This window comes from Ascaphus truei, unplaced genomic scaffold (assembly GCF_040206685.1).
Source record: "Ascaphus truei isolate aAscTru1 unplaced genomic scaffold, aAscTru1.hap1 HAP1_SCAFFOLD_541, whole genome shotgun sequence".
In the NCBI taxonomy this organism is placed as follows: domain Eukaryota; kingdom Metazoa; phylum Chordata; class Amphibia; order Anura; family Ascaphidae; genus Ascaphus; species Ascaphus truei.
Genome location: NW_027456872.1, coordinates 242,280 through 265,428, shown reverse-complemented (window position 1 = coordinate 265,428; position 23,149 = coordinate 242,280). Strand labels below are relative to the sequence as shown.

Here is a 23,149-nt window from a genome sequence, read left to right as displayed (position 1 = left end):
TGATGGAAACAGACTCAATACCCGTCTCTCCCAATACTCGCACCCCCCTCCCTCCCAATACTCACACCCCCTCCCTCCCAATACTCACACCCCTCCCTTATATCCGACAGTACTCCCCCTCCCAATACTCGCACCCCCTCCCTCCCAATACTCACACCCCCTCCCTCCCAATACTCACGCCCCCTCCCTCCCAATACTCACACCCCTCCCTTATATCCGACAGTACTCCCTCCCAATACTCGCACCCCCTCCCTCCCAATACTCACACCCCCTCCCTCCCAATACTCACACCCCCTCCCTTATATCCGACAGTACTCCCTTCCCAATACTCACACCCCTCCCTTATATCCGACAGTACTCCCTTCCCAATACTCACACCCCCCTCCCTTTTATCTGACAGTACTCCCCTCCCAATACTCACACCCCCTCCCTTATATCCGACAGTACTCCCTCCCAATACTCACACCCCTCCCTTTTATCCGACAGTACTCCCCTCCCAATACTCACACCCCCTCCCTTATATCCGACAGTACTCCCCTCCCAATACTCACACCCCCTCCCTTATATCCGACAGTACTCCCCTCCCAATACTCACACCCCTCCCTTATATCCGACAGTACTCCCCTCCCAATACTCGCACCCCCTCCCTCCCAATACTCACACCCCTCCCTTATATCCGACAGTACTCCCTTCCCAATACTCACACCCCTCCCTTATATCCGACAGCACTCCCTTCCCAATACTCACACCCCCTCCCTTTTATCTGACAGTACTCCCCTCCAATACTCACACCCCCTCCCTTATATCCGACAGTACTCCCCTCCCAATACTCACACCCCTCCCTTTTATCCGACAGTACTCCCCTCCCAATACTCACACCCCCTCCCTTATATCCGACAGTACTCCCCTCCCAATACTCACACCCCCTCCCTTATATCCGACAGTACTCCCCTCCCAATACTCACACCCCCTCCCTTATATCCGACAGTACTCCCCTCCCAATACTCACACCCCCTCCCTTATATCCAACAGTACTCCCCTCCCAATACTCACACCCCTCCCTTATATCCGACAGTACTCCCCTCCCAATACTCACACCCCCTCCCTTATATCCGACAGTACTCCCCTCCCAATACTCACACCCCCTCCCTTATATCCGACAGTACTCCCCTCCCAATACTCACACCCCCTCCCTTATATCCGACAGTACTCCCCTCCCAATACTCACACCCCCTCCCTTATATCCGACAGTACTCCCCTCCCAATACTCACACCCCCTCCCTTATATCCGACAGTACTCCCCTCCCAATACTCACACCCCCTCCCTTATATCCGACAGTACTCCCCTCCCAATACTCACACCCCCTCCCTTATATCCGACAGTACTCCCCACCCAATACTCACACCCCCTCCCTTATATCCGACAGTACTCCCCTCCCAATACTCACACCCCTCCCTTATATCCGACAGTTCTCCCCTCCCAATACTCACTCCTCCCTTATATCCGACAGTATTCCCCTCCTCATACTCGCACCCCCTCCCTTATATCCGACAGTACTCCCCTCCCAATACTCACACCCCCTCCCTTATATCTGACAGTACTCCGCTCCCAATACTCACACCCCCTCCCTTATATCCGACAGTACTCCCCTCCCAATACTCACACCCCCTCCCTTATATCCGACAGTACTCCCCTCCCAATACTCACACCCCCTCCCTTATATCCGACAGTACTACCCTCCCAATACTCACACCCCTCCCTTATATCCGACAGTACTCCCCTCCCAATACTCACACCCTCCCTTATATCCGACAGTACTCCTCTCCCAATACTCACTCCTCCCTTATATCCGACAGTATTCCCCTCCCAATACTCACACCCCCTCCCTTATATCCGACAGTACTCCCCTCCCAATACTCACACCCCCTCCCTTATATCTGACAGTACTCCCCTCCCAATACTCACACCCCTCCCTTATATCCGACAGTACTCCCCCTCCCAAATATCCGACAGTATTCCCCTCAAAATACTCACACCCCCTCCCTAATATCCGACAGTACTCCCCTCCCAATACTCACACCCCTCCCTTATATCCGACAGTACTACCCTCCCAATACTCACACCCCCTCCCTTATATCCGACAGTACTCCCCTCCCAATACTCACACCCCCTCCCTTATATCCGACAGTACTACCCTCCCAATACTCACACCCCCCTCCCTTATATCCGACAGTACTCCCCTCCCAATACTCACACCCCTCCCTTATATCCGACAGTACTCACACCCCCTCCCTTCCGACAGTACATCCTTTAGGCCTCGGGCCTGGTGCCTCGGGCCGCGCTGATCCGCGCTCCGGCTCTGCCTCACCTGCTCAAACGGGAGCTTTTTTGTGTTCTGGCAGGCGAGGCAGTGAGCGCGCTTTGGGGGCGGGGCGGAGGCGTGTCAGGAGGCGGAGCTAGTCCCTCGCTCCCATTGGATGTGAGCGGTCACGTGACCGCTCCTCCGCTTCTCTGAGCGGCAAATTTTAAACTTGCCTGTCTCTCCAAAATACCTGAGCCTCCGCATGCGTGCGGAAGCGGCGGCTAAAGCCGCGCTGATGACAGATATAGGGGGTAAGTGCGTCTGCTCAGCGCGGCTCAGCGTGTCCCAGGCCTTAGAAAATACTCGTCTCCTCCCTCTTGCAGACAGTACTGTTTCCTCTCTCCGTACCATCGTCCCTCTCTCCATTCCCCACAGCAGGGATGAAATACTCCTCCCACCATATCTCTCCCTTACACCCCTCCCCAAATGTCTCCCTCATCCCCTCCCTCTCTCCCCATATCTCTCCTTCCCTCCCCATCCCATATCTCTCCTTCCCTCCCCATATCTCTCCTCCCCTCCCCATCCCATATCTCTCCTCCCCATCCCTCCTTCCCTCCCCCCCATATCTCTCCCTCCCTCTCCCCTGCACCATATCTCTCCTCCCCTCCCCCATATCTCTCCTTCCCTCCCCCCTCCCCATATCTCTCCTTCCCTCCCCCATATCTCTCCTTCCCTCCCCCATATCTCTCCTTCCCTCCCCCTATCTCTCCTTCCCCCCATATCTCTCCTTCCCTTCCCCCTCCCCATATCTCTCCTTCCCTCCCCCTCTCCTCCCCATCTCTCCTTCCCTCCCCCCTATCTCTCCTTCCCTCCCCCCTCCCTCATATCTCTCCTTCCCTCCCCCCTCCCCCATATCTCTCCTTCCCTCCTCCCTCCCCATATTTCTCCTTCCCTCCCCCTAATCTCTCCCTCCCTCCCCATATTTCTCCTTCCCTCCCCCTAATCTCTCCCTCCCTCCCCAACCATATCTATCCCTCCCCCTCATATCTATCCCTCCCCCTCATATCTCTCCCTCTCCCTCATATCTACTTCCCTCCCCATATCTCTCCCTTCATCCCCCATATCCTGGGACCTCTTCTCTTTTCTCTGTATACACTCTCTCTAGGTGACCTAATAACATCTTTTGGGTTTAATTATCACCTCTATGCCGACGACACACAAATATATTTCTCAACACCTGACCTTACACCTGCTGTACAAACCAAAGTTTCTGAATGTCTCTCTGCTATATCATCCTGGATGGCCCTCCGCCGCCTTAAACTCAACATGGCTAAAACAGAGCTCCTCATACTTCGTCCCAAACCTGGCCCTACTACCTCCTTCCACATTACTGTTGGAACTACGATCATTCACCCAGTAGCCCAAGCACGCTGCCTAGGGGTCACACTCGACTCCTCTCTCACATTCGCCCCTCACATTCAAAACATTTCTAAAACTTGTCACTTTTTCCTCCGCAATATAACAAAGATACGCCCTTTCCTCTGTTGCTCGACTGCTAAAACCCTGACTCAGGCCCTCATTCTCTCCCGTCTCTATTACTGTAACCTCCTGCTGTCCGGCCTTCCTGCCTCTCACCTGTCTCCCCTACAATCTATCCTAAACGCTGCTGCCAGAATCACTCTACTCTTTCCGAGATCTGTCTTAGCATCTCCCCTCATGAAATCCCTCTCCTGGCTTCCGATCAAATCCTGCATCTCACATTCCATTCTTCTCCTCACTTTTAAAGCTTTACATTCTTCTGCCCCTCCTTACATCTCAGCCCTAATTTCTCGTTATGCACCATCCCGACTCTTGCGTTCTGCTCAAGGATGTCTTCTTTCTACCCCCTTTGTATCTAAAGCCCTATCCCGCCTTAAACCTTTCTCACTGACTGCCCCTCACCTCTGGAATGCCCTTCCCCTCAGTACCCGACTAGCACCCTCTCTATCCACCTTTAAGACCCACCTTAAGACACACTTGCTTAAAGAAGCATATGAATAGCACTGTGGATATTCTGAACACGATACATAAAGCTTGGCCCCCTGCAGACGCACTTACCAGAACTCCCTCCTACTGTCTCTGTACGTTCTCCCTACCTACCAATTAGACTGTAAGCTCCTCGGGGCAGGGACTCCTCTTCCTTAATGTCTAAAGCACTTATTCCCATGATCTGTTATTTATATTATCTGTTATTTATTGGATTACCACATGTATTACTGCTGTGAAGCGCTATGTACATTAATGGCGCTATATAAATAAAGACATACAATAAAGACATACAATACAATAAAGACATACAATATCTCTCTCCCCATCCCCCATATCTCTCCCTACCTCCCCTATATCTCTCCTTCTCTCCACCCCATATCTACTTCCCTCCCCCGTATCTCTCCTTCCCTCCCCCCTCCCCATATCTCTCCTTCCCTCCCCCAGCCATACTCTCCCTCCCCCCCCACCCATATCTCACCCTCCCCACCCATACTCTCCCTCCCCCCCTCATATCAACTTCCCTCCCCCATATCTCTCCTTCCACCCCCATATCTACCTCCCTCCCCCCCCATATCACCCCCTCCCTCCCCCCCATATCTACCTCCCTCCCTCCCCCCCATATCTACCTCCCTCCCTCCCCCCCATACTACCTCCCTCCCTCCCCACCCTCCCCCTCCCCCCATACCTCCCCACCACTTCCTCACCTCTCCCTCCCCCCTCACCTCTCCCTCCCCCCTCACCACACCCACCCCCCTCACCTCTCCCTCCCCCCCTCACCTCTCCCTCCCCCCCACACCTCTCCCTCCCCCCCTCACCTCTCCCTCCCCCCCTCACCTCTCCCCCCCCCCCCACCCTCCCCCCCCCCCTCACCTCTCCCTCCCCCCCTCACCTCTCCCCCCCCCCTCACCTCTCACCCTCCCCCCCCACACTCTCTCCCCCCCCTCACCTCTCCCCCCCCTCACCTCTCCCCCCCTCACCTCCCCACCCCCCCTCACCTCTCCCCCTCCCCATACCCTCTCCCCTCCCCCATACATCTCTCCCTCCCCATACCTCTCCCCCCTCCCCATACATCTCTCCTCCCCCTCCCCCCCACATCTCTCCCCATACCTCTCCCCCCTCCCCCATACATCTCTCCCTCCCCCTCCCCCCCCCACATCTCTCCCTCCCCCCCACATCTCTCCCTCCCCCCCACATCTCTCCCTCCCCCTCTCCTCCACATCCCTCCCTCCCCCATCTCTCCCTCCCCCCACACATCTCTCCCCTCCCCCCCACACTCTCCCCTCCCCCCACATCTCTCTCCCTCTCCCCCCCACAGCTCTCTCTACCCCTTAACCCACATCCCTCTCCCCCCTCCCCCCACATCTCTCTCCCCCTCCCCCCACATCTCTCTCCCCCTCCCCCCCACATCTCTCTCCCCCTTCCCCCACATCTCTCTCTCTCCCCCTCCCCCCACATCTCTCTCCCCCCCTCCCCCCACATCTCTCTCTCTCCCCCTCCCCCCACATCTCTCTCTCCCTCCACATCTCTCTCTCTCCCTCCCCCCACATCTCTCTCTCTCTCCCTCCCCCCACATCTCTCTCTCTCTCCCTCCCCCCACATCTCTCTCTCTCTCCCTCCCAACACATATCTCCCTCTCTCTCCCTCCCCCCCACATCTCTCTCTCTCCCTCCCCCACATCTCTCTCTCTCCCTCCCCCACATCTCTCTCTCCCTCCCCCCACATCTCTCTCTCCCTCCCCCCCATCTCTCTCCCTCCCCCACATCTCTCTCTCTCCCTCCCCCCACATCTCTCTCTCTCCCTCCCCCCACATCTCTCTCTCTCCCTCCCCCCACATCTCTCTCTCTGCCCCCCCCCACATCTCTCTCCCTCCCCCCCCACATCTCTCTCCCCCCCCCCCACATCTCTCTCTCCCCCCCCCACATCTCTCTCTCCCCCCCCCACATCTCTCTCCCCCCCCACATCTCTCTCCCCACCCCCACATCTCTCTCTCCCCCCCCCCACATCTCTCCCTCCCCCCACATCTCTCTCTCTCCCCCCCCCCACATCTCTCTCTCTGCCCCCCCCACATCTCTCTCCCTCCCCCCCCCACATCTCTCTCCCCCCCCCCCCCACATCTCTCTCCCCCCCCCCACATCTCTCTCCCCCCCCCCCACATCTCTCTCTCCCCCCCCACATCTCTCTCTCCCCCCCCCCACATCACTCTCCCCCCACATCTCTCTCCCCACCATCTCTCTCTCCCCACCATCTCTCTCTCCCCACCATCTCTCTCTCCCCACCATCTCTCTCTCCCCACCATCTCTCTCCCCCCCCCCACATCTCTCTCTCCCCCCCCCCCCACATCTCCCTCTCCCCCCCCCCCCACATCTCCCTCTCCCCCCCCCCCCCCACATCTCCCTCTCCCCCCCTCACACCTCCTTCCTCTGTGTCCCGCACGGCGGGGTAGAAGTACTCCCTCACACTTGGCTGCTCCCTTGCTCTGGATCTCACAGGGCAGCAGGTTCAGCGTCTCCCGAGCGGCCGTCAGGAGGGAACCGACATCAATACGGACAGGAACCTCGTGCCCACCGCGCGTCTCCGCCATATCTCAGGGAGGGCGATATTATTATCCTTTACTTGTACAGCGCCAACATATCCCGCGGCGTGGTACAAAGGGGCACAGAGAGACCCAAACAAGGACAGACAAGCGCAAACAGATACAGGAGGTGATGAGGGTCCTGGTCCGCACAGCTTACACTCTAGAGGAAATGAGAAGGGGGGTGTATGTTAGTGGGTGTGTATGTTAGGGGGGTGCGGGATAGTTTGGAGGAAGTATGGCTCCATTAACCCCAGCCTTCCCTCACCGATACCATTACAAGGCCTCCCATCACCGCTCCTCCAAACCCCCAGCCCCCCCTTCCCACCCTCTACCTCCCCCTCGCCCCCCTAACCCCTGGCCCCCCTTCCCCCCCCCCCGGCCTCCCCTTCCCTCCCCCCGGCCTCCCCTTCCCTCTTCTCCCCCCCCCCCTCTAACCCCCGGCCTCTTCTCCCCCCCCTCTAACCCCTGGCCTCTTCTCCTCCCCCTCTAACCTCCGGCCTCTTCTCCTCCCCCTCTAACCTCCGGCCTCTTCTCCCCCCCCCTGACCCCCGGCCTCCCCCCCCCCTGACCCCCGGCCTCCCCCCCTAACCCCCGGCCTCCCCCCCTAACCCCCGGCCTCCCCCCCTATTTCCTCGCAGCCCCCCCCCCCCAGGGTCCCACGCAGCCCCCCCCCCCCACCCAGGGTCCCCACGCAGCCCCCCCCCCCCACCCAGGGTCCCCTCGCAGCCCCCCCCCCCCAGGGTTCCCTCGCAGCCCCCCCCCCCAGGGTTCCCTCGCAGCCCCCCCCCCCCCCAGGGTTCCCTCGCAGCCCCCCCCCCCCCCCAGGGTTCCCTCGCAGCCCCCCCCCCCAGGGTTCCCTCGCAGCCCCCTCCCCCCAGGGTTCCCTCGCAGAACCCCCCCCCCCCCAGGGTTCCCTCGCAGAACCCCCCCCCCCAGGGTTCCCTCGCAGAACCCCCCCAGGGTTCCCTCGCAGCCCCCCCCCCAGGGTTCCCTCGCAGCCCCCCCCCAGGGTTCCCCTCGCAGCCCCCCCCCCAAGGTCCCCTCGCAGCCCCCCCCCCCCAAGGTCCCCTCGCAGCCCCCCCCCCCCAAGGTCCCCTCGCAGCCCCCCCCCCCAAGGTCCCCTCGCAGCCCCCCCCCCCCAAGGTCCCCTCGCAGCCCCCCCCCCCAAGGTCCCCTCGCAGCCCCCCCCCCAAGGTCCCCTCGCAGCCCCCCCCCCAAGGTCCCCTCGCAGCCCCCCCCCCCAAGGTCCCCTCGCAGCCCCCCCCCCCAAGGTCCCCTCGCAGCCCCCCCCCCCAAGGTCCCCTCGCAGCCCCCCCCCCCAAGGTCCCCTCGCAGCCCCCCCCCCCAAGGTCCCCTCGCAGCCCCCCCCCCCAAGGTCCCCTCGCAGCCCCCCCCCCCAAGGTCCCCTCGCAGCCCCCCCCCCCAAGGTCCCCTCGCAGCCCCCCCCCCCAAGGTCCCCTCGCAGCCCCCCCCCCCAAGGTCCCCTCGCAGCCCCCCCCCCCAAGGTCCCCTCGCAGCCGATCCCTTTCACTGACCCTCACAAGCGCCAAACTCCCGCCAGAGAACACTCAGGGAAAATTACGTCACAGTACGCGCAAGTCCTGATGGGAACTGTAGTTCTAACTAAGCATACTATATTGCAACAGTGCATGTAGGGAATTGTAGTTCTGTGCATGTACATAATGCTGCCCAGCAGACAAAGATATCCCGCTGATCACCAAAAAAAAAAAAACATACTGTCAGAAGTGGGATTCGAACCCACGCCTCCAGAGGAGACTGCGACCTGAACGCAGCGCCTTAGACCGCTCGGCCATCCTGACTGTCTGTGCTGCTCCCTCAACCACAGGCTCTGTATCTGTTTCAGTCCTACCGATGTTAAGCCCTGCATTCCTGTGCTCAGCTCAGGTGACACCCTGAACTCATCCAGACCGGACCCAAGTTAAATAATATTTATGATGCCAAACTAACACAAACATAGAGGGACAAACAAACGTGATTATGGGGGATCACAGAGCGAGCTGGGTATTAACAGATAAAGGGGAAGAACATGGAGAGGCCTGTGTGTAGTGTCTCTGTGTGTGCTCGGAAGATGGCTATTCACTTATACATATATGTGAAAATAGGTTACAGGGACTCCACTATAAACAAACAAAACCAAAACACCCAAACCACGTAAAAACTGACATCAGCAACCCAGAATGTTGGTGTGTATATATGTATATATGTGTATATCTATTATAAACAATTTATTATATACAGTATTTGCATTCATATGACATGTGTATACAGGGTTCATTAATAGTGCTTCCCAGCTTCATCTCCAAGTGTCAGGATGGCCGAGCGGTCTAAGGCGCCAGACTCAAGATGTAAACTCTTCCCAGGGTTGCTGGGTGTTCTGGTCTCCGTATGGAGGCGTGGGTTCAAATCCCACTTCTGACATAATTTTTTAATTTTTTTTTATTTTATGTTGTTAGAATAACTATTTCGATCACTAATATTTTATACATTTTTTTGGTTGAAATGCTTAATAATGTATTGTTTGTTTATACATCCTCCCTCATGCCTATCTTCCCCCCATCCCTGTCTCCCTCCTATCCACGTCATACATACCCTGTCTGTCTTTTAAATTCTCGTTTTCCTCTATGCCCCGCGTTTAAATTATCTGCTAAACATAAAAATATAGAAAAATGTTCCCAAAAACTAATAATAATTAAAAAAAAGACTGAGATATACAGTTGCAAAAGAGAAGTGTCAGAAGTGGGATTCGAACCCACGCCTCCAGAGGAGACTGCGACCTGAACGCAGCGCCTTAGACCGCTCGGCCATCCTGACATAGAGCTATGTTTGCCAGGAACTTCTCAAGTAGGAAACAGCAGACCACGAGCATTTTTTCATATTATTGAGCACACCACTTTTATAAGGAATTGTACATGTTTATTGAACATTATAACCATTCGGACTATAATAATTATTCACCTTTTACAGAATTCAGCGATATATTTATACATACATAGAGAGGAAACATGGAATGCTATTATTTTTTGTCACATACATTTTTGCTGTAAAAGATTTTATAATTTATTTAAAACGAGTTGAAAAAAAAAAAAGGAAAAGAAAACTTTAGGTTGATTTCTCTTGCCCCTGCCCCTCCCCTCTGTGCCCCTGCCCCTCCCCTCTGTGCCCCTGCCCCTCCCCTCTGTGCCCCTGCCCCTCCCCTCTATGCCCCTGCCCCTCCCCTCTATGACCCTGCCCCTCCCCTCTGTGCCCCTCCCCTCTGTGCCCCTCCCCTCCCATCTGTGCCCCTCCCCTCTGTGCCCCTCCCCTCCCCTCCCCTCTGTGCCCCTCCACTCCCCCTCTGAGCCCATCCCCTCCCCTCCCCTCTGTGCCCCTCCCCTTGTGCCCCCTCCTTGTGCCCCTCCCCTCTCCTCTCCCTCTCCTCCCCTCCCCTCCCCTCCCCTCTCCTCCCCTCCCCTCCCCTCCCCTCTCCTCCCCTCCCCTCTCCTCCCCTCCCCTCACCTCCCCTCCCCTCACCTCCCCTCCCCTCACCTCCCCTCTCCTCTCCTCCCCTCTGTGCCCCTGTCCTTGTGCTCCTCTGTGCCCCTCTCCTCCTCCCCTTTCTCTTATATCTCCCTGTTTGGAAGGTTAGTTTGGACCGCCTTATATAAAGCCTACTACACAGTATGATGCTGATATCCCGCAGCGCTAACTGCAATACTGTGCTTTGTAATCCTGCAGCGCCACCCAGTGGCTAGTGGAAAACATGCAACCATTAACCCTATAGTGCAATGTGCCATTTGTTTTTTCATTACCTTAAAGCAGCAAAACGTGAAATCTTAAAGGCTTTTCTTCTTTAATAAATCAGTTCTATTGTATTAGATCATAGTGGTTTTTTTAAATTATTTTTTAAATTCAACTCAATGTTATTTTTAATGGATTTTTTAATATACTGAGCATCACACAGGTCATGCCTTAGTTGGGGGAATTTATTAAAAAATACAACTATCTCGGTATTACCCTCGATTTTAAAGTATAAGGTTCAGATATTTGTAATCGTTGCAAAAAGACAAATGAAACCGTACCACACACTGCATGCATTCACTATCACCAAACAGGGCACAATAATTGAATAAACAAAAGTTTATTCTGGCAAGCCAGCAAACACACAAAATACATAAACACGGTGAAACACTCACCAACTGGGGGCCTGGGAGCAAGAAACTAGCCTCAACTAGGTGCAGGGGCCGACTTCAGTCGGCTTGCCCTGCGCGTCTTCTTCCCAGGCTTACCAGGCTTCTCAGGGCTTTCTCAGAGCCAATTCACATAAAGCACTTTTGAAACTCCCGCCAGCCGGGTCTCCGATCGACTCCAGAGATGTTCTGGTTCTCTGATCGGCCGCGCTCCTTACATAGCCCTCGGTTGCTATACTTAACATGGAGCAGGAGCTGCCGGCCAATCAGATCGCGTATATCATGACGGTGCAGCCAATCGGAGGATGAGGGCTAGCCCGGCTGCACCAATCAGAGGAGGGGGCTGGCTTAAGTGCTTGGGACCGCCCCTCGATGATGGAGGTGCTGGCAAGTGGCAAATTTGAACTTGCCAATGGGAATTGTGTCTACGGGGCTCAGACCCGGCAACGGTTCCCTTGGCCAACCCTATACCTCCCACTGGTTAGGCGCCTCAGCGTCTAGGGGGAACAAAGGCTCTGCACCGCCGAGAGCCCGGTCCTGATACCAGCCCTTCCCCGCTTGCCATTGTCCCAATGCTTAGCCACTCCCAGCTTTTTGTTATGACCCAGCATTACTCTGTAGACAGCTGTAAGGAATCCACACCTCAGTTTACTGCTTACCTTGCCTTGCAGACTTATGCAGTCCTGGAACACTCCCCCTGGTATCTACAGCAGCTGTGCAAGCTATGACTGCAGCTCCAGCCTGGGCTCGGTCATTAGAGCAATGCTGTCACACACCCCTTCTGCTATTGGTTCGCTGACCTTTAAATACTGCATTCCCACAATGCTTCTCTGCCGAGCATAATCCTTCTTGGATGTTACCTGTGTTTTGCCACAAGCCTCCTGGCTTGTTATCTCTCGTTTCTTATCTCTGTTATTGTTCTAGTTTCGTTGTACTTGTCCCAGTTTCCTCCAGGCCTGCTGCTACTATGCTGAAGCCTGTGTTCCTGGTTCCCGGATGCCTGCTTTTCCTCTCTTCACAGGGGCCTGTGTTTGGCCTGCCTGGATTCTACTACCTGCTGAATTCACCCCCAACAGAGGTTACTGTTTGGATCCAGTGGCCTGCTGCTCTCTCCCTTTGCAGCGGCCAGCTTTGGACTTCTGTGCTGAAGCACTGGTTTACCAGTGCTGCCTGGCGGTTCCCACTCCGGTCAACCTTCTCCTTGCTGAGACTGGTACCATGGGCCGCGGTCGCCACTCGCGCAGAACCCGCTCCCGCCCTGCAGCTATTACACTGCAGGACCTGAAGCGGGACCTACTTGACTACCTGTTGCCGAAACTCCGCCTGGATAACGTTTACCCTGATGTCTCCAATCCTGACCCTGGCTCGTCCACTGACTATGCTGCCTTCTCCAGTCCCGACCCTGCTATGTACAACTATGAACTGCGCAATCCAGATCCGACTACGTGGTCTCAGGTCGGTGATTATATAACCCCACCTCAGCCCCGCGGTTTGGTCCTGGTTTGTGGCGAGTACAACCGTGACAACAGCCCAGCTAATTGAGTTACTGGGTCTGCATATAGAGAAATTCTAATATATATATAGCCATGGCTGGTCCATACTATACTTTCTGCCTGACGTACGTTTCGCGTTTGCTTCTTCCAGAGAGGGATCCCTCTCTGGAAGAAGCAAACGCGAAACATACGTCAGAGGGCAAAGGTCATGATGTCACACACCGCGACATGCACTCCGGCGGCCTGCAGACTGATACAGGCTTGACTGGGACACCGGTGGATCAGCGCGAGCTGCACTAATATAGGCGCACAGACATCACGGACCGCGCTCCTGCAGGGAAAGCGCAGATAAGTTATTGAGGGATTTCTCTCCCTCTGTTCTTTCCTCTCCCCCTCCCCTCTCCCCCCCATGTGATGTAGGGGTATGTTTTTGAGGGGCAGCATTCGGGAGTTGGGGATCCGTGTACCCAGCACTACTACTGCTACTATTCCCTGCAGGGACAGTATATGTTGGTTTGCAGGGACCTCTATATCTTCTCTTCCATCCCTGTGTGTAGTTATTACCACTCAGGGACACAGAACTATTTTCATCACAGTATTACTACTTGTTTGTAAGTGCTTCCAATTTTCCTGCCATACACCCCAGCAGTTGGGTTACCAAATCGATTTGCAGGTCTCAGCACTAATAGTCAATTTGTCTGTGTGTACTATGTGCGTGGAGCTGCAGCAGCTCACTATAACTTTACACAGTCCATTTTGCATTTAACAACACTTGTAGACCCAGGCTTACAAGCGTGGTTCACCTTTCCTTCTATGCATAACACACTGGGATATGTTTTGTTAACCCTACCATTGTCTTTGTTCTTTACACTGGAATAGGGCAATGGGTTTTTCTGGCTAACAATTACCAATACGTTGGTGCCAGAGTATATGCTTATGGGCTTTTATGTAATGACGTCGTGACCACAACAGAAGCGCTTTTCAGCTAATGACTGATTGGGCATGTCTGACTCACGTTTCCGTTTCATCCCAGTTCGTCGTGTTGTATGACTAGTTACCTACCGGTAATTGTTGATTTTCTGTCCATACCCGGACAGGTGAATATGCACAACTATTGGTTGTGCTGCCTATCACGCTGTATACCCGAGCCACTAAGTGGACTAAAGCACGACGTACTACAATTTTTTTTAACTAACTTCTACTGTAATTTACTATCTGGTTCCAAGTTTATTTTAATGTATACCATTAAAGGGATTTTAAGTTAATCATTTTCCATTACACATCAGACCAGTATTTTGCTTCCCACTGCACATTGGCTGCTGAGTCAGGTACTATCTCCCCAGAGACGCAGAGTGCATTTCTGAGGGACTTATCCAGATGGTAGTGCCTTTGCTCCATCTGGTGTTTCTCTTTCTATTGTTCAGTCATCTGCCCTTTTTGCACCTGTCTGTACTCGTTGACCTATTTGGTCACATTAGGTAGAGCGGGTTCAATCCTCTTTTGTATATACCTCTCCCTAAGTTACAGTCTATTGGGTAGAGGTATGCTTGAGAACTGTCATGGTGGGGACTGTCTCCAGTACACCTGGAGTCTGCTATGACTGGAGGCGCTGACACCATGAGAAGAGCGTGAAGGATCACCAAAAGCCTGTCCTGTTTCCCCATAACAACGTGGACCCTCTGCATCTCCTGGGTCCTCACAGGTATTTAGCACTATGACCCTGTAGCAATAGCAAGATCTCCCACGAGGGGGGGTGGGAGGGGGAGGGAAAGCAGTGCTACAATTGGAGGTGCTGCTGAGATGCAGAACAGTACCGGCTTTTGGGACATTGCAGCAGTACAGCACAGAAGAGGCCGGGGCCGGGCTCCTGATGCTTCACCAGGGACCCTGGGCACCCATTCTGAGTTAAGGAAGGGGGAACCTGTGATGGTGAAGAGGTAGCCAGGCTCACTAATAAAGGTTAAGCCCGTTTGGTTACCTCTGATCCATGTTTTGGGGTTCAGGAGTCTCAGCTCTTGGACTCAACTTTTGTAAAAGCATTACCTGTAATTATGCGGCAATAAAGAATTTCTGTGTTTTTACCTTTCCAGGGATGCCAGCGAGCAGGGACTGCTGTGGTATGAGTTTCAGGGGGGGGGGGGTGGTTGCGGAGAAAGTGTTGTCAGATTGTGTCTATCTAGTCAGGGTCCAGAGTTGCTGGTTCCCCTAAAAATGTACCCAGGAATCAGGTGTGATGCCTGGATGCATGTAGACACATTGTCTCGGTAATGTCTCCCCTTGAAAACGCTTGCGCGACTCACCACTAGGGGTCCCTGCTTCAGCACAGCCCAGAAAGGTAAATGGGCATAGGGATGTGATGTGTCCCTGAAACAGTCAAGGGGTCCCAAGGCTAATAGGGATACCCAGTAAATGCCCAGGTCACCCAGAACCTGTATAGGGGTTCTAAGGTGCTCCAGCCAAGCTTCAGCACAGACCAGAAAGGTAAAGGGGACATAGGGATGTGAAGTGTCCCTGAAACAGTCAAGGGGTCCCTAGGTTAATAGGGATACCCATTAAATTCCCAGGTCTCGCAAAACCGGTATAGGGGTTCTGGGGTACTCCTATCATCTACAAGGTTGTGAGGGGACTTTTAAAAGTCCAGTCCTAAGTTTATTGTATAGAGTGTGGGGAATATGGCTAGTAAGCAATAACGTGCAGCTTCTTATTCTATTTCCCATAACCAAAGGACGTAGGATATTTTTACAGTGTATATTTTATGGAACCGTGTGTTTTAAAACCCATCTGTTTGTGCACAGAAATGAGCTGGGACTTTCAGAACCAATTCTCTGGCAGGCCCCTGGGCTACCAAGTGGTGCCAGTAGGTCTGGCAGGCCATCTGGAGATGAAAGCCACAGAGGATAACCAAGGTGTCAAGACCATTTGGACAGGAGGGAAGGATTCAAGTATTCACATCCTGAGAACAATGGATGCCCTTTGCATTTCAATTGTTCCCACCAGACTGTCAGGAGCCCGTCACCGCGAGTGGCATTGCGGGAACCAGGGCCAGAGGGGCCAAATTGCCCATGCCCCTTGGTTCATTCAGATTTCCAGGTAACCCTGTTGTGTCCACCAGCTTGTCTCTGATTGGCTGCGGAGACATTTCTCACGCTTTAGATTGGGCTATAGTATTTTTTGAATGAAAGTCAGAGGTATTATAACCCCTTGAGTCCATGAGATGGTGTGTTCTCCAGTGTTCTCCAGTGTTCTCCTGTGTTCGCCAAGGTTCTCCAAGGTCTCTCATAGTTCTCCAATCCTCTAAGGTCCTCAGCTTCTAGGTTCCAGATGCAAGTCTCCAGCAAGAAAAGGGCTGCTTCCGCAAAAGCTGCCTGGAATATTTTCTGTCCTGTCTTTGCAACTGTTATCAGGGATAGGATTCCCTGCATCTAGGAGAGTCTAGGTTGTTACTCCAATTCCCAAGTAAGTGTGTCTTTTTGCAGTAGTAGTTTGTGTAACATTGTGTGTTTGCCTTTTCCTGTGAATAAATGTACAATTTATTTCATTAACTTGTTTTGCTCAATGCATGATCCAGGTAAAATGGTGTAAATGGCCTAGTCTCCCATGACAGAACCTCTCTGTGAAGCTACATCAGGAAGGGGGTTGCCTAGACCCTTACCAAAGTAAAAGACTATGTTGGGGCGTACCCTGAGGGAATTATTCCAGGGAGCATGGATACCCTTCACGAGGAAAGCAGAGACAGTTGGGGTGTACCCTGTGGGAAATTGTCCAGGGAGCGTGTACCCTTCATTTATTGAAAATTCAATGTAAGGAATGGACCCTTTCAGTTGTAGCTGGGGACCCTGTGTACCTTTTGCTTCATGGACTGTACTAGTGTGCTCAAAATGGAGTTCACCGCATGGACTGTACTCTCAAAATGGCGTTCCCACCAGAAATACGGGACCGCATGGGCTTGCAAAGCAAGATCCAAACTTTTCTGCAATGTTAGTGCAAACTATTCGGCGGAAAACCAACGCCCCGCCCATCGCTGTGAATGGCTCAGCCGGAGCCAAGTCACACGTTGATCTGCCATGCCTTGCCCTATATTCCACCTAGGGGAGGAGGCACCAACTAAGACCCAATCGGAGACCACCTCTGTCATGGGAGGAGTCAACCACACCCAGCTTTACTTCAGTTCAACGGAACTGAGCCAGAGGAAGGAGCTACCTTGCCTTATTGCTGCTCACTACCACTACCTCAGAATATTCCAGAAATATGTCTGCTTTGGAGTTGGCTAACTATTACCTACCAGGAGGCTGCCTGGTAGTCACCATCCACGGCCAACACCACCTGCGCTGTGTGTGCCCAAACTGCCGCCTACCTGGGGGTGACGCCAGCCCCACTGCGCGGTGCCAGCACTGTGGGGCATTGTTCATGCGGCCTGCCAGCCTTCTGCCAACCAATGGCAGTTTCCAGCCAATTGTCCGGGCCACCACACCAACAGGTGCGGCCCATGCAGAATCCTATGCTGCCGCTGATATCGTGGGCCGTGTGCCCTGACCATCGCACCCGGATGCCCATGTGGTCGGGTGCCAAATTTATCTACTCCGGCCTACCCTGATTTGTACACCACGGGGCCACTCGTGGGCCCGTGTGCTATGCTATCTGCTAACCAAGGCTCCAGTGTACCAGTGCTGGAGACGACCCCCGCCGTGATGTTGCTGACGAATCCAGGACCGGAACCTGTACCTGCCTATGACCGGGAGGGTGAGTTGACTGCCCCGGGGGTGTTGGGTGCACTTCCTATGGTGGCGCAGGAGCGAGCAAGCTTCATGCCAATGGCCACAAGGGACAGCAGGGCGCCCCGACATCTCGGCCTGGTGGAGGTGTCCTTACTCGGCCCCGAAGAAGAAGTGACCAGCCGTCAGAGACCTGCAGAGGAAAGACCAACACCTACCTGCTGTCAGAGGCGGAGTCCTGATCCAGAGGCGTCCATTCAAAAGGCCGTGATGCATCCGGAGCCCCGAAGGAGCCCCACGCCCGAGGAAGTAAAGGAGCCGCCTTTGGAGGATCCTGTGGTGCCAGAGGACATCCCCTACCTTTGGATTGGTGAGGCTCCCACGTCTTATTTCTACCAGGATCCTGCTGCGGCCTATCTGGACGAGGAGCCAGACGGGCCTTGTTCAGTGTGCCACAGGGTGATGCCCTTCCGGCGCTGCCTGACGTGACGTCATCTGCACCGCCAGACCGGTGCCTGCCTGGAGATCTTGCAAGACCAGCCAGCCATGACGACATCGAGATGGCGGCCGCTCAAGCTGCGGAACCTCTGCTGAGACCTTCAGGGGTGAGTGATGGACAGTTCGCTAATGCCGCTGCCCCCAAAAAGACCCCACTCAGAGGAAGGGGTCGTTGGACCCCTGATTCCACCACATTACCCCTCCCTAAGGGCCGTGGTAAGTTTGCACCCAAAGGACTGGTCAAGGACAATGTTAGGCCCTGTTCACCGGCCCCAGCTGAACATGTCCCTTCCAAGACCACTACGTCCGCCCCGATACTACCACCTTGGGGTACGGGTAAGCCCACGCAGAAGGACTTGTCCGGGACACTTCTAGGCCTCAATCACTGGCTTTTACTTCCAAGGCCATCCCTGTGCAGGACAGTATCCAGGATCCTGTTGCATCTGCTGGTGCTAGCTCTGGCACTGCTGGACCCATCTTTGCATTATCCAATTTTCCCAGTGATGATCTGTCCCCTGGTTTGTCTGATTTAAGAGACTGGGATTTTAGAGGGAGAAATTCCTGTGTTCAGTCGCATACCTGTGGTTAAGGCCACTGGGTCATTCAGGTCTTTTAGAGAGTCTTCTTTATTGCAACAGTCAGCTACGTCTGGAGTGTCCTCACAGATGGGCACTAGGTTCAGTAGCCCAAATCCAGAGCATCTGTCCGGGGAACCCCTTAAGTTGTGGGACCCTATGTTTCAGGGATACGCCATCAATATGAACAGGACTAGGTTCCTTCTGGTGGATGGTCCTAGGGTTGAGCACTGGTGGGAGGAGGGTCAGATTTCCCCAGAGGACACAGCTGAGGCCCTACGTAAGAGGGTACACGACGTCAAGGTAGGGGTAGTGACGCCTCAGGGACCCTCCATCCTGTACCAAGAGGTGGAACTTATGGAACCTAAATTTGGGGTTTTACCTGGGCCAGCGGGTACTAACAAATTGCTCAAGATCAGTAGGGCAGATAGAGCGATCCTTCATAGGCATAGACAATCTAATAGGTACGAATTGACCTATGTACCAGAGCCCATCATGGATGAGATTGAAGCCAATAGGGATTAGTGGCTTCACTGGCCCGCCCCCGACACGCCCCGGACGGCGTGTGAACTAAGGCCAGGGAAAGCACCCACTTTCCCTCAGCCTCAGCGCGCCTCCACACGGCTGAAGTCACCATGGACTCAGCCTGAGACCCATTTCATATGGACCAAGTGTTTCGATGGGCGGGTGGTAAAGGAACCCGCTCTCAAGCTGCAATCACCACTAAGTACAATATTATTGAAGTGAAACTTCCTTAGTGGCACCTCATTCGAACTGGGGCAAAAAAGAATTGTGGAGACAGAAATGAAACGGATGTGACGTCAGTGCTGGCAGTTGAGGCCGGGCTGTGTTCTGGCTCAGCCCGACCCCAACACTGACATCACACCCGCTCCACAAATCAGATGCGCGCCGCCGGCGCCGCTCCTAATGGCCCCCGCTCCCCCCACATGGCTGATAACATGCGGCGGCGGCGATAGCCGCCGGCGCCGCTCCTAACGCCACCATTCCCCCCGCACATCCGCTGCCAAGCCGCGCATGCTCAGTAATGATGGGGACTGGAGGAAAGCCACGCATGCGCAGAAGCGGTTGGCAGCGGCGCCGTTCCCCGCCCGCTGCCACGGCTGTTGATTTTGTCCCCGTCTGCTGCCCGGGACAGCAGAGACCGCCCGACCGGGACAGCCCCCCACCCACCCTTTCCTTACCCGAATGGGACCTCCCTCCCAGCCCACATATGGGCCCGCCTAACTTCCACTACCGCTGCCATGCCGCGCATGCGCAGAAGCGGCTGGCAGCGGCGCCATTCAGCCCTCCAGTGACGCGGGCGTTTGCGGGCCCCCCAGGAAGCGGTGGTACAAAAACCCGGGCGCAACCCGCGCGGACCCCCCCCCGGACCCCCCACACACTGATGGACCCCCCCGGACCCCCCACACACTGACGGACCCCCCCACACACTGACTGACCCCCCCACACACTGACTGACCCCCCCCCCGGACCCCCCCACACACTGACAGACCCCCCAGAGACCCACACACACTGACTGACCACCCCAGACCCCCACACACACTGACTGACCCCCCAGAGACCCACACACACTGACTGACACCCCCAGACCCCCACACACACTGACTGACCACCCCAGACCCCCACACACACTGACTGACCCCCCCAGACCCCCAAACACACTGACTGACCACCCCAGACCCCCACACACACTGACTGACCCCCCCAGACCCCCAAACACACTGACTGACCACCCCAGACCCCCACACACACTGACTGACCCCCCAGAGACCCACACACACTGACTGAACGCCCCAGACCCCCACACACACTGACTGACCCCCCCAGACCCCCACACACATTGACTGACCCCCCCAGACCCCCACACACACTGACTGACCACCCCAGACCCCCACACACACTGACTGAACCCCCCAGACCCCCACACACACTGACTGAACCCCCCAGACCCCCACACACACACTGACTGAACCCCCCAGACCCCCACACACACTGACAGACCCCCACACACACTGCCTGACCCCCCCAGACCCCCACACACACTGCCTGACCCCCCCAGACCCCCACACACACTGCCTGACCCCCCCAGACCCCCACACACACTGACCCCCCAGAGCCCCACACACACTGACTGACCCCCCCAGACCCTCACACACTGACCCCCCCAGACCCCCACACACACTCACACACACACACTCAGTCACACACACTCAGTCACACACACTCAGTCACACACACTCAGTCACACTCACACGCACACACAGTCACACGTACACTCAGTCACACGCACACTCAGTCACACTCAGTCACACGCACACTCAGTCACACTCAGTCAGACGCACACTCAGTCACACTCACAGTCAGACGCACACGCAGTCACACGCACACGCATAGTCACACGCACAGTCAAACGCACACGCTCAGTCACACGCACACTCAGTCACACGCACACTCAGTCACACGCACACTCAGTCACACGCACACTCAGTCACACGCACACTCAGTCACGTGCACACTCAGTCACGCGCACACTCAGTCACGCGCACACTCTCAGTCACGCGCACACTCTCAGTCACGCGCACACTCTCAGTCACGCGCACACTCTCAGTCACGCGCACACTCAGTCACGCGCACACTCAGTCACACGCACACTCTCAGTCACACGCACACTCTCAGTCACACGCACACTCTCAGTCACACGCACACTCTCAGTCACACGCACACTCTCAGTCACAAGCACACTATCAGTCACACGCACACTATCAGTCACACGCACACTATCAGTCACATGCACACTCTCACGCACACTCTCAGTCACACGCACACTCTCAGTCACACGCACACTCTCAGTCACACGCACACTGTCACACGCGGAATTCACACTGCCTGACCCTCCCAGACCCCCACACACACTGACCCCCCCAGAGCCCCACACACTCTGACTGACCCCCCCAGACCCCCACACACTGACCCCCCCAGACCCCCACACACTGACCCCCCCAGACCCCCACACACAGTCACACGCACACTCAGTCACACACACAGTCACACTCACACGCACACTCACAGTCACACGTACACTCAGTCACACTCACAGTCAGACGCACACTCAGTCACACTCACAGTCAGACTCACACGCAGTCACACGCATAGTCACACGCACAGTCAAACGCACACGCTCAGTCACACGCACACGCTCAGTCACACGCACGCTCAGTCACACGCACGCTCAGTCACACGCACACTCAGTCACACGCACACTCAGTCACACGCACACTCAGTCACACGCACACTCTCAGTCACACGCACACTCTCAGTCACACGCACACTCTCAGTCACACGCACACTGTCACACGCGGAATTCACACCTAGTGCAAATAGCTAATACAGGGGATGTGTGCCGAGCACGCGCATTCTAAGTCAAATTTATTTGCGTTTTGTCATTGAGATTGTATTTTGATTTTTAATTAAAACATCACCAACACCAACACAAATACAATTTCTGTGACAAAAGTCAAAGAAGTTTCACTTACTATGCGCGTGCACAGCACACACAGCTTTTTTTTTGTTAGAATTTAGGTACACCTCACCTGGGGGGGAAGGAGAAGGCGGGGGGAGAGAAGGCAGGGGGAGAAGGTGAGAGGGAGAGAAGGCAGGTGGAGAAGGTGAGGGGGGGAGAGGGGAGAAGCAGGGACTACCTGAATAATGCTGCAGGGTGAGTCACTCTGTTCTATGTACACTATCTCTTCCTGACAAACTCTTACATCACCTGGCTGTTGGCTTCATTCGTATAGAGGTCTAGTACAAACACCTACACGGTGTGTGACCTGGGTTCGAATCCCTGATGGAGCTGCCAAGGATATTTTTGGGGATTGATTCCTGTTATATATTTACAATGGTTTTTATTTTTACATTGGGCAGTGGAGGTATTGGTATAAACGTGATTATTAATAATATATATTATATATAATAGCATACTTAATCTATATTAATGGCAGGGAGGAAAAAAGATTCTTGTTCCTCTTCATTCTTTAATATTTAAAACTAGTAAATAAATTCAAAAAGTAATAATAATCTGTCCCCCTCCCCCTCCCGTCCTCCTTCCTATTATCTCTAAAACCCTAAATAAGGAGCTTGAAGGAAACTAAGTCACTTCACTGAGGTTGCGAAGTGAATTTGCTGCGTTAAAGCAGTAATACTACATTCCTCCTGTATACCTTTCTTCTTACCTGTATATGTAAAGCCTGTGACAATGTATAATTCTACATTCTTACCTACGCTGGCAATCGTTTGCTGCTCCTGTAGGACGGAAGAGAGGAGCCAGGAACACTAGGCAGGGAGAGCGAGAGAGCCTCGTCCCCCGAGATCCCAGTGCTGACACACACAGTGACACACACACAGACACACTCACACACAGACACACAGACACACAGTCACACAGTCACACAAACATGCACACACAGCCAGTCACACAAACAACCAGAGTCACATACACACATTGAAAATAAGTGCCCTTTGTATTCTCCAACGTCTTAGCGTGAAAATACACCGTCTGCCAACTCAAGGACGACTCCACCTCCGGAGGATTTAACCCCACTCTTATAGCGCTGATGACCTGGGAAAACAAAATGGTGGACGAGCTCGGGAGAAAGCAGTAATTGAGTCAGCTAAAGTGTCAGCTAACAATGATTCGTATTCGCGCTTCTGAGCGGTGCGAATTAAATCTTTCCTAGAAACATTTCTCGGTGTGAAAACAG

The 23,149-nt window shown here is 54.6% G+C and overlaps 1 long non-coding RNA gene and 3 other non-coding genes across 4 annotated transcripts; 1 reads left to right on the top strand and 3 right to left on the bottom strand.

The window, feature by feature from the left end:
• Positions 1–6,740: 6,740 nt before the first annotated feature.
• Positions 6,741–8,676, bottom strand: LOC142485186 (uncharacterized). Its single transcript, XR_012798364.1, has 2 exons — positions 8,442–8,676; positions 6,741–7,066 (listed from the first exon to the last, which is right to left on the bottom strand). It is a non-coding gene; the product is annotated as an uncharacterized LOC142485186 (long non-coding RNA).
• TRNAL-CAG (transfer RNA leucine (anticodon CAG)) lies at positions 8,644–8,726 on the bottom strand. Its single transcript has one exon. It is a non-coding gene; the product is annotated as a tRNA-Leu (tRNA).
• Positions 8,727–9,232: 506 nt separating this feature from the next.
• Positions 9,233–9,345, top strand: TRNAL-CAA (transfer RNA leucine (anticodon CAA)). Its single transcript has 2 exons — positions 9,233–9,270; positions 9,300–9,345. It is a non-coding gene; the product is annotated as a tRNA-Leu (tRNA).
• A 310-nt stretch (positions 9,346–9,655) lies between these two features.
• TRNAL-CAG (transfer RNA leucine (anticodon CAG)) lies at positions 9,656–9,738 on the bottom strand. The gene has a single exon. It is a non-coding gene; the product is annotated as a tRNA-Leu (tRNA).
• Positions 9,739–23,149: the final 13,411 nt, after the last annotated feature.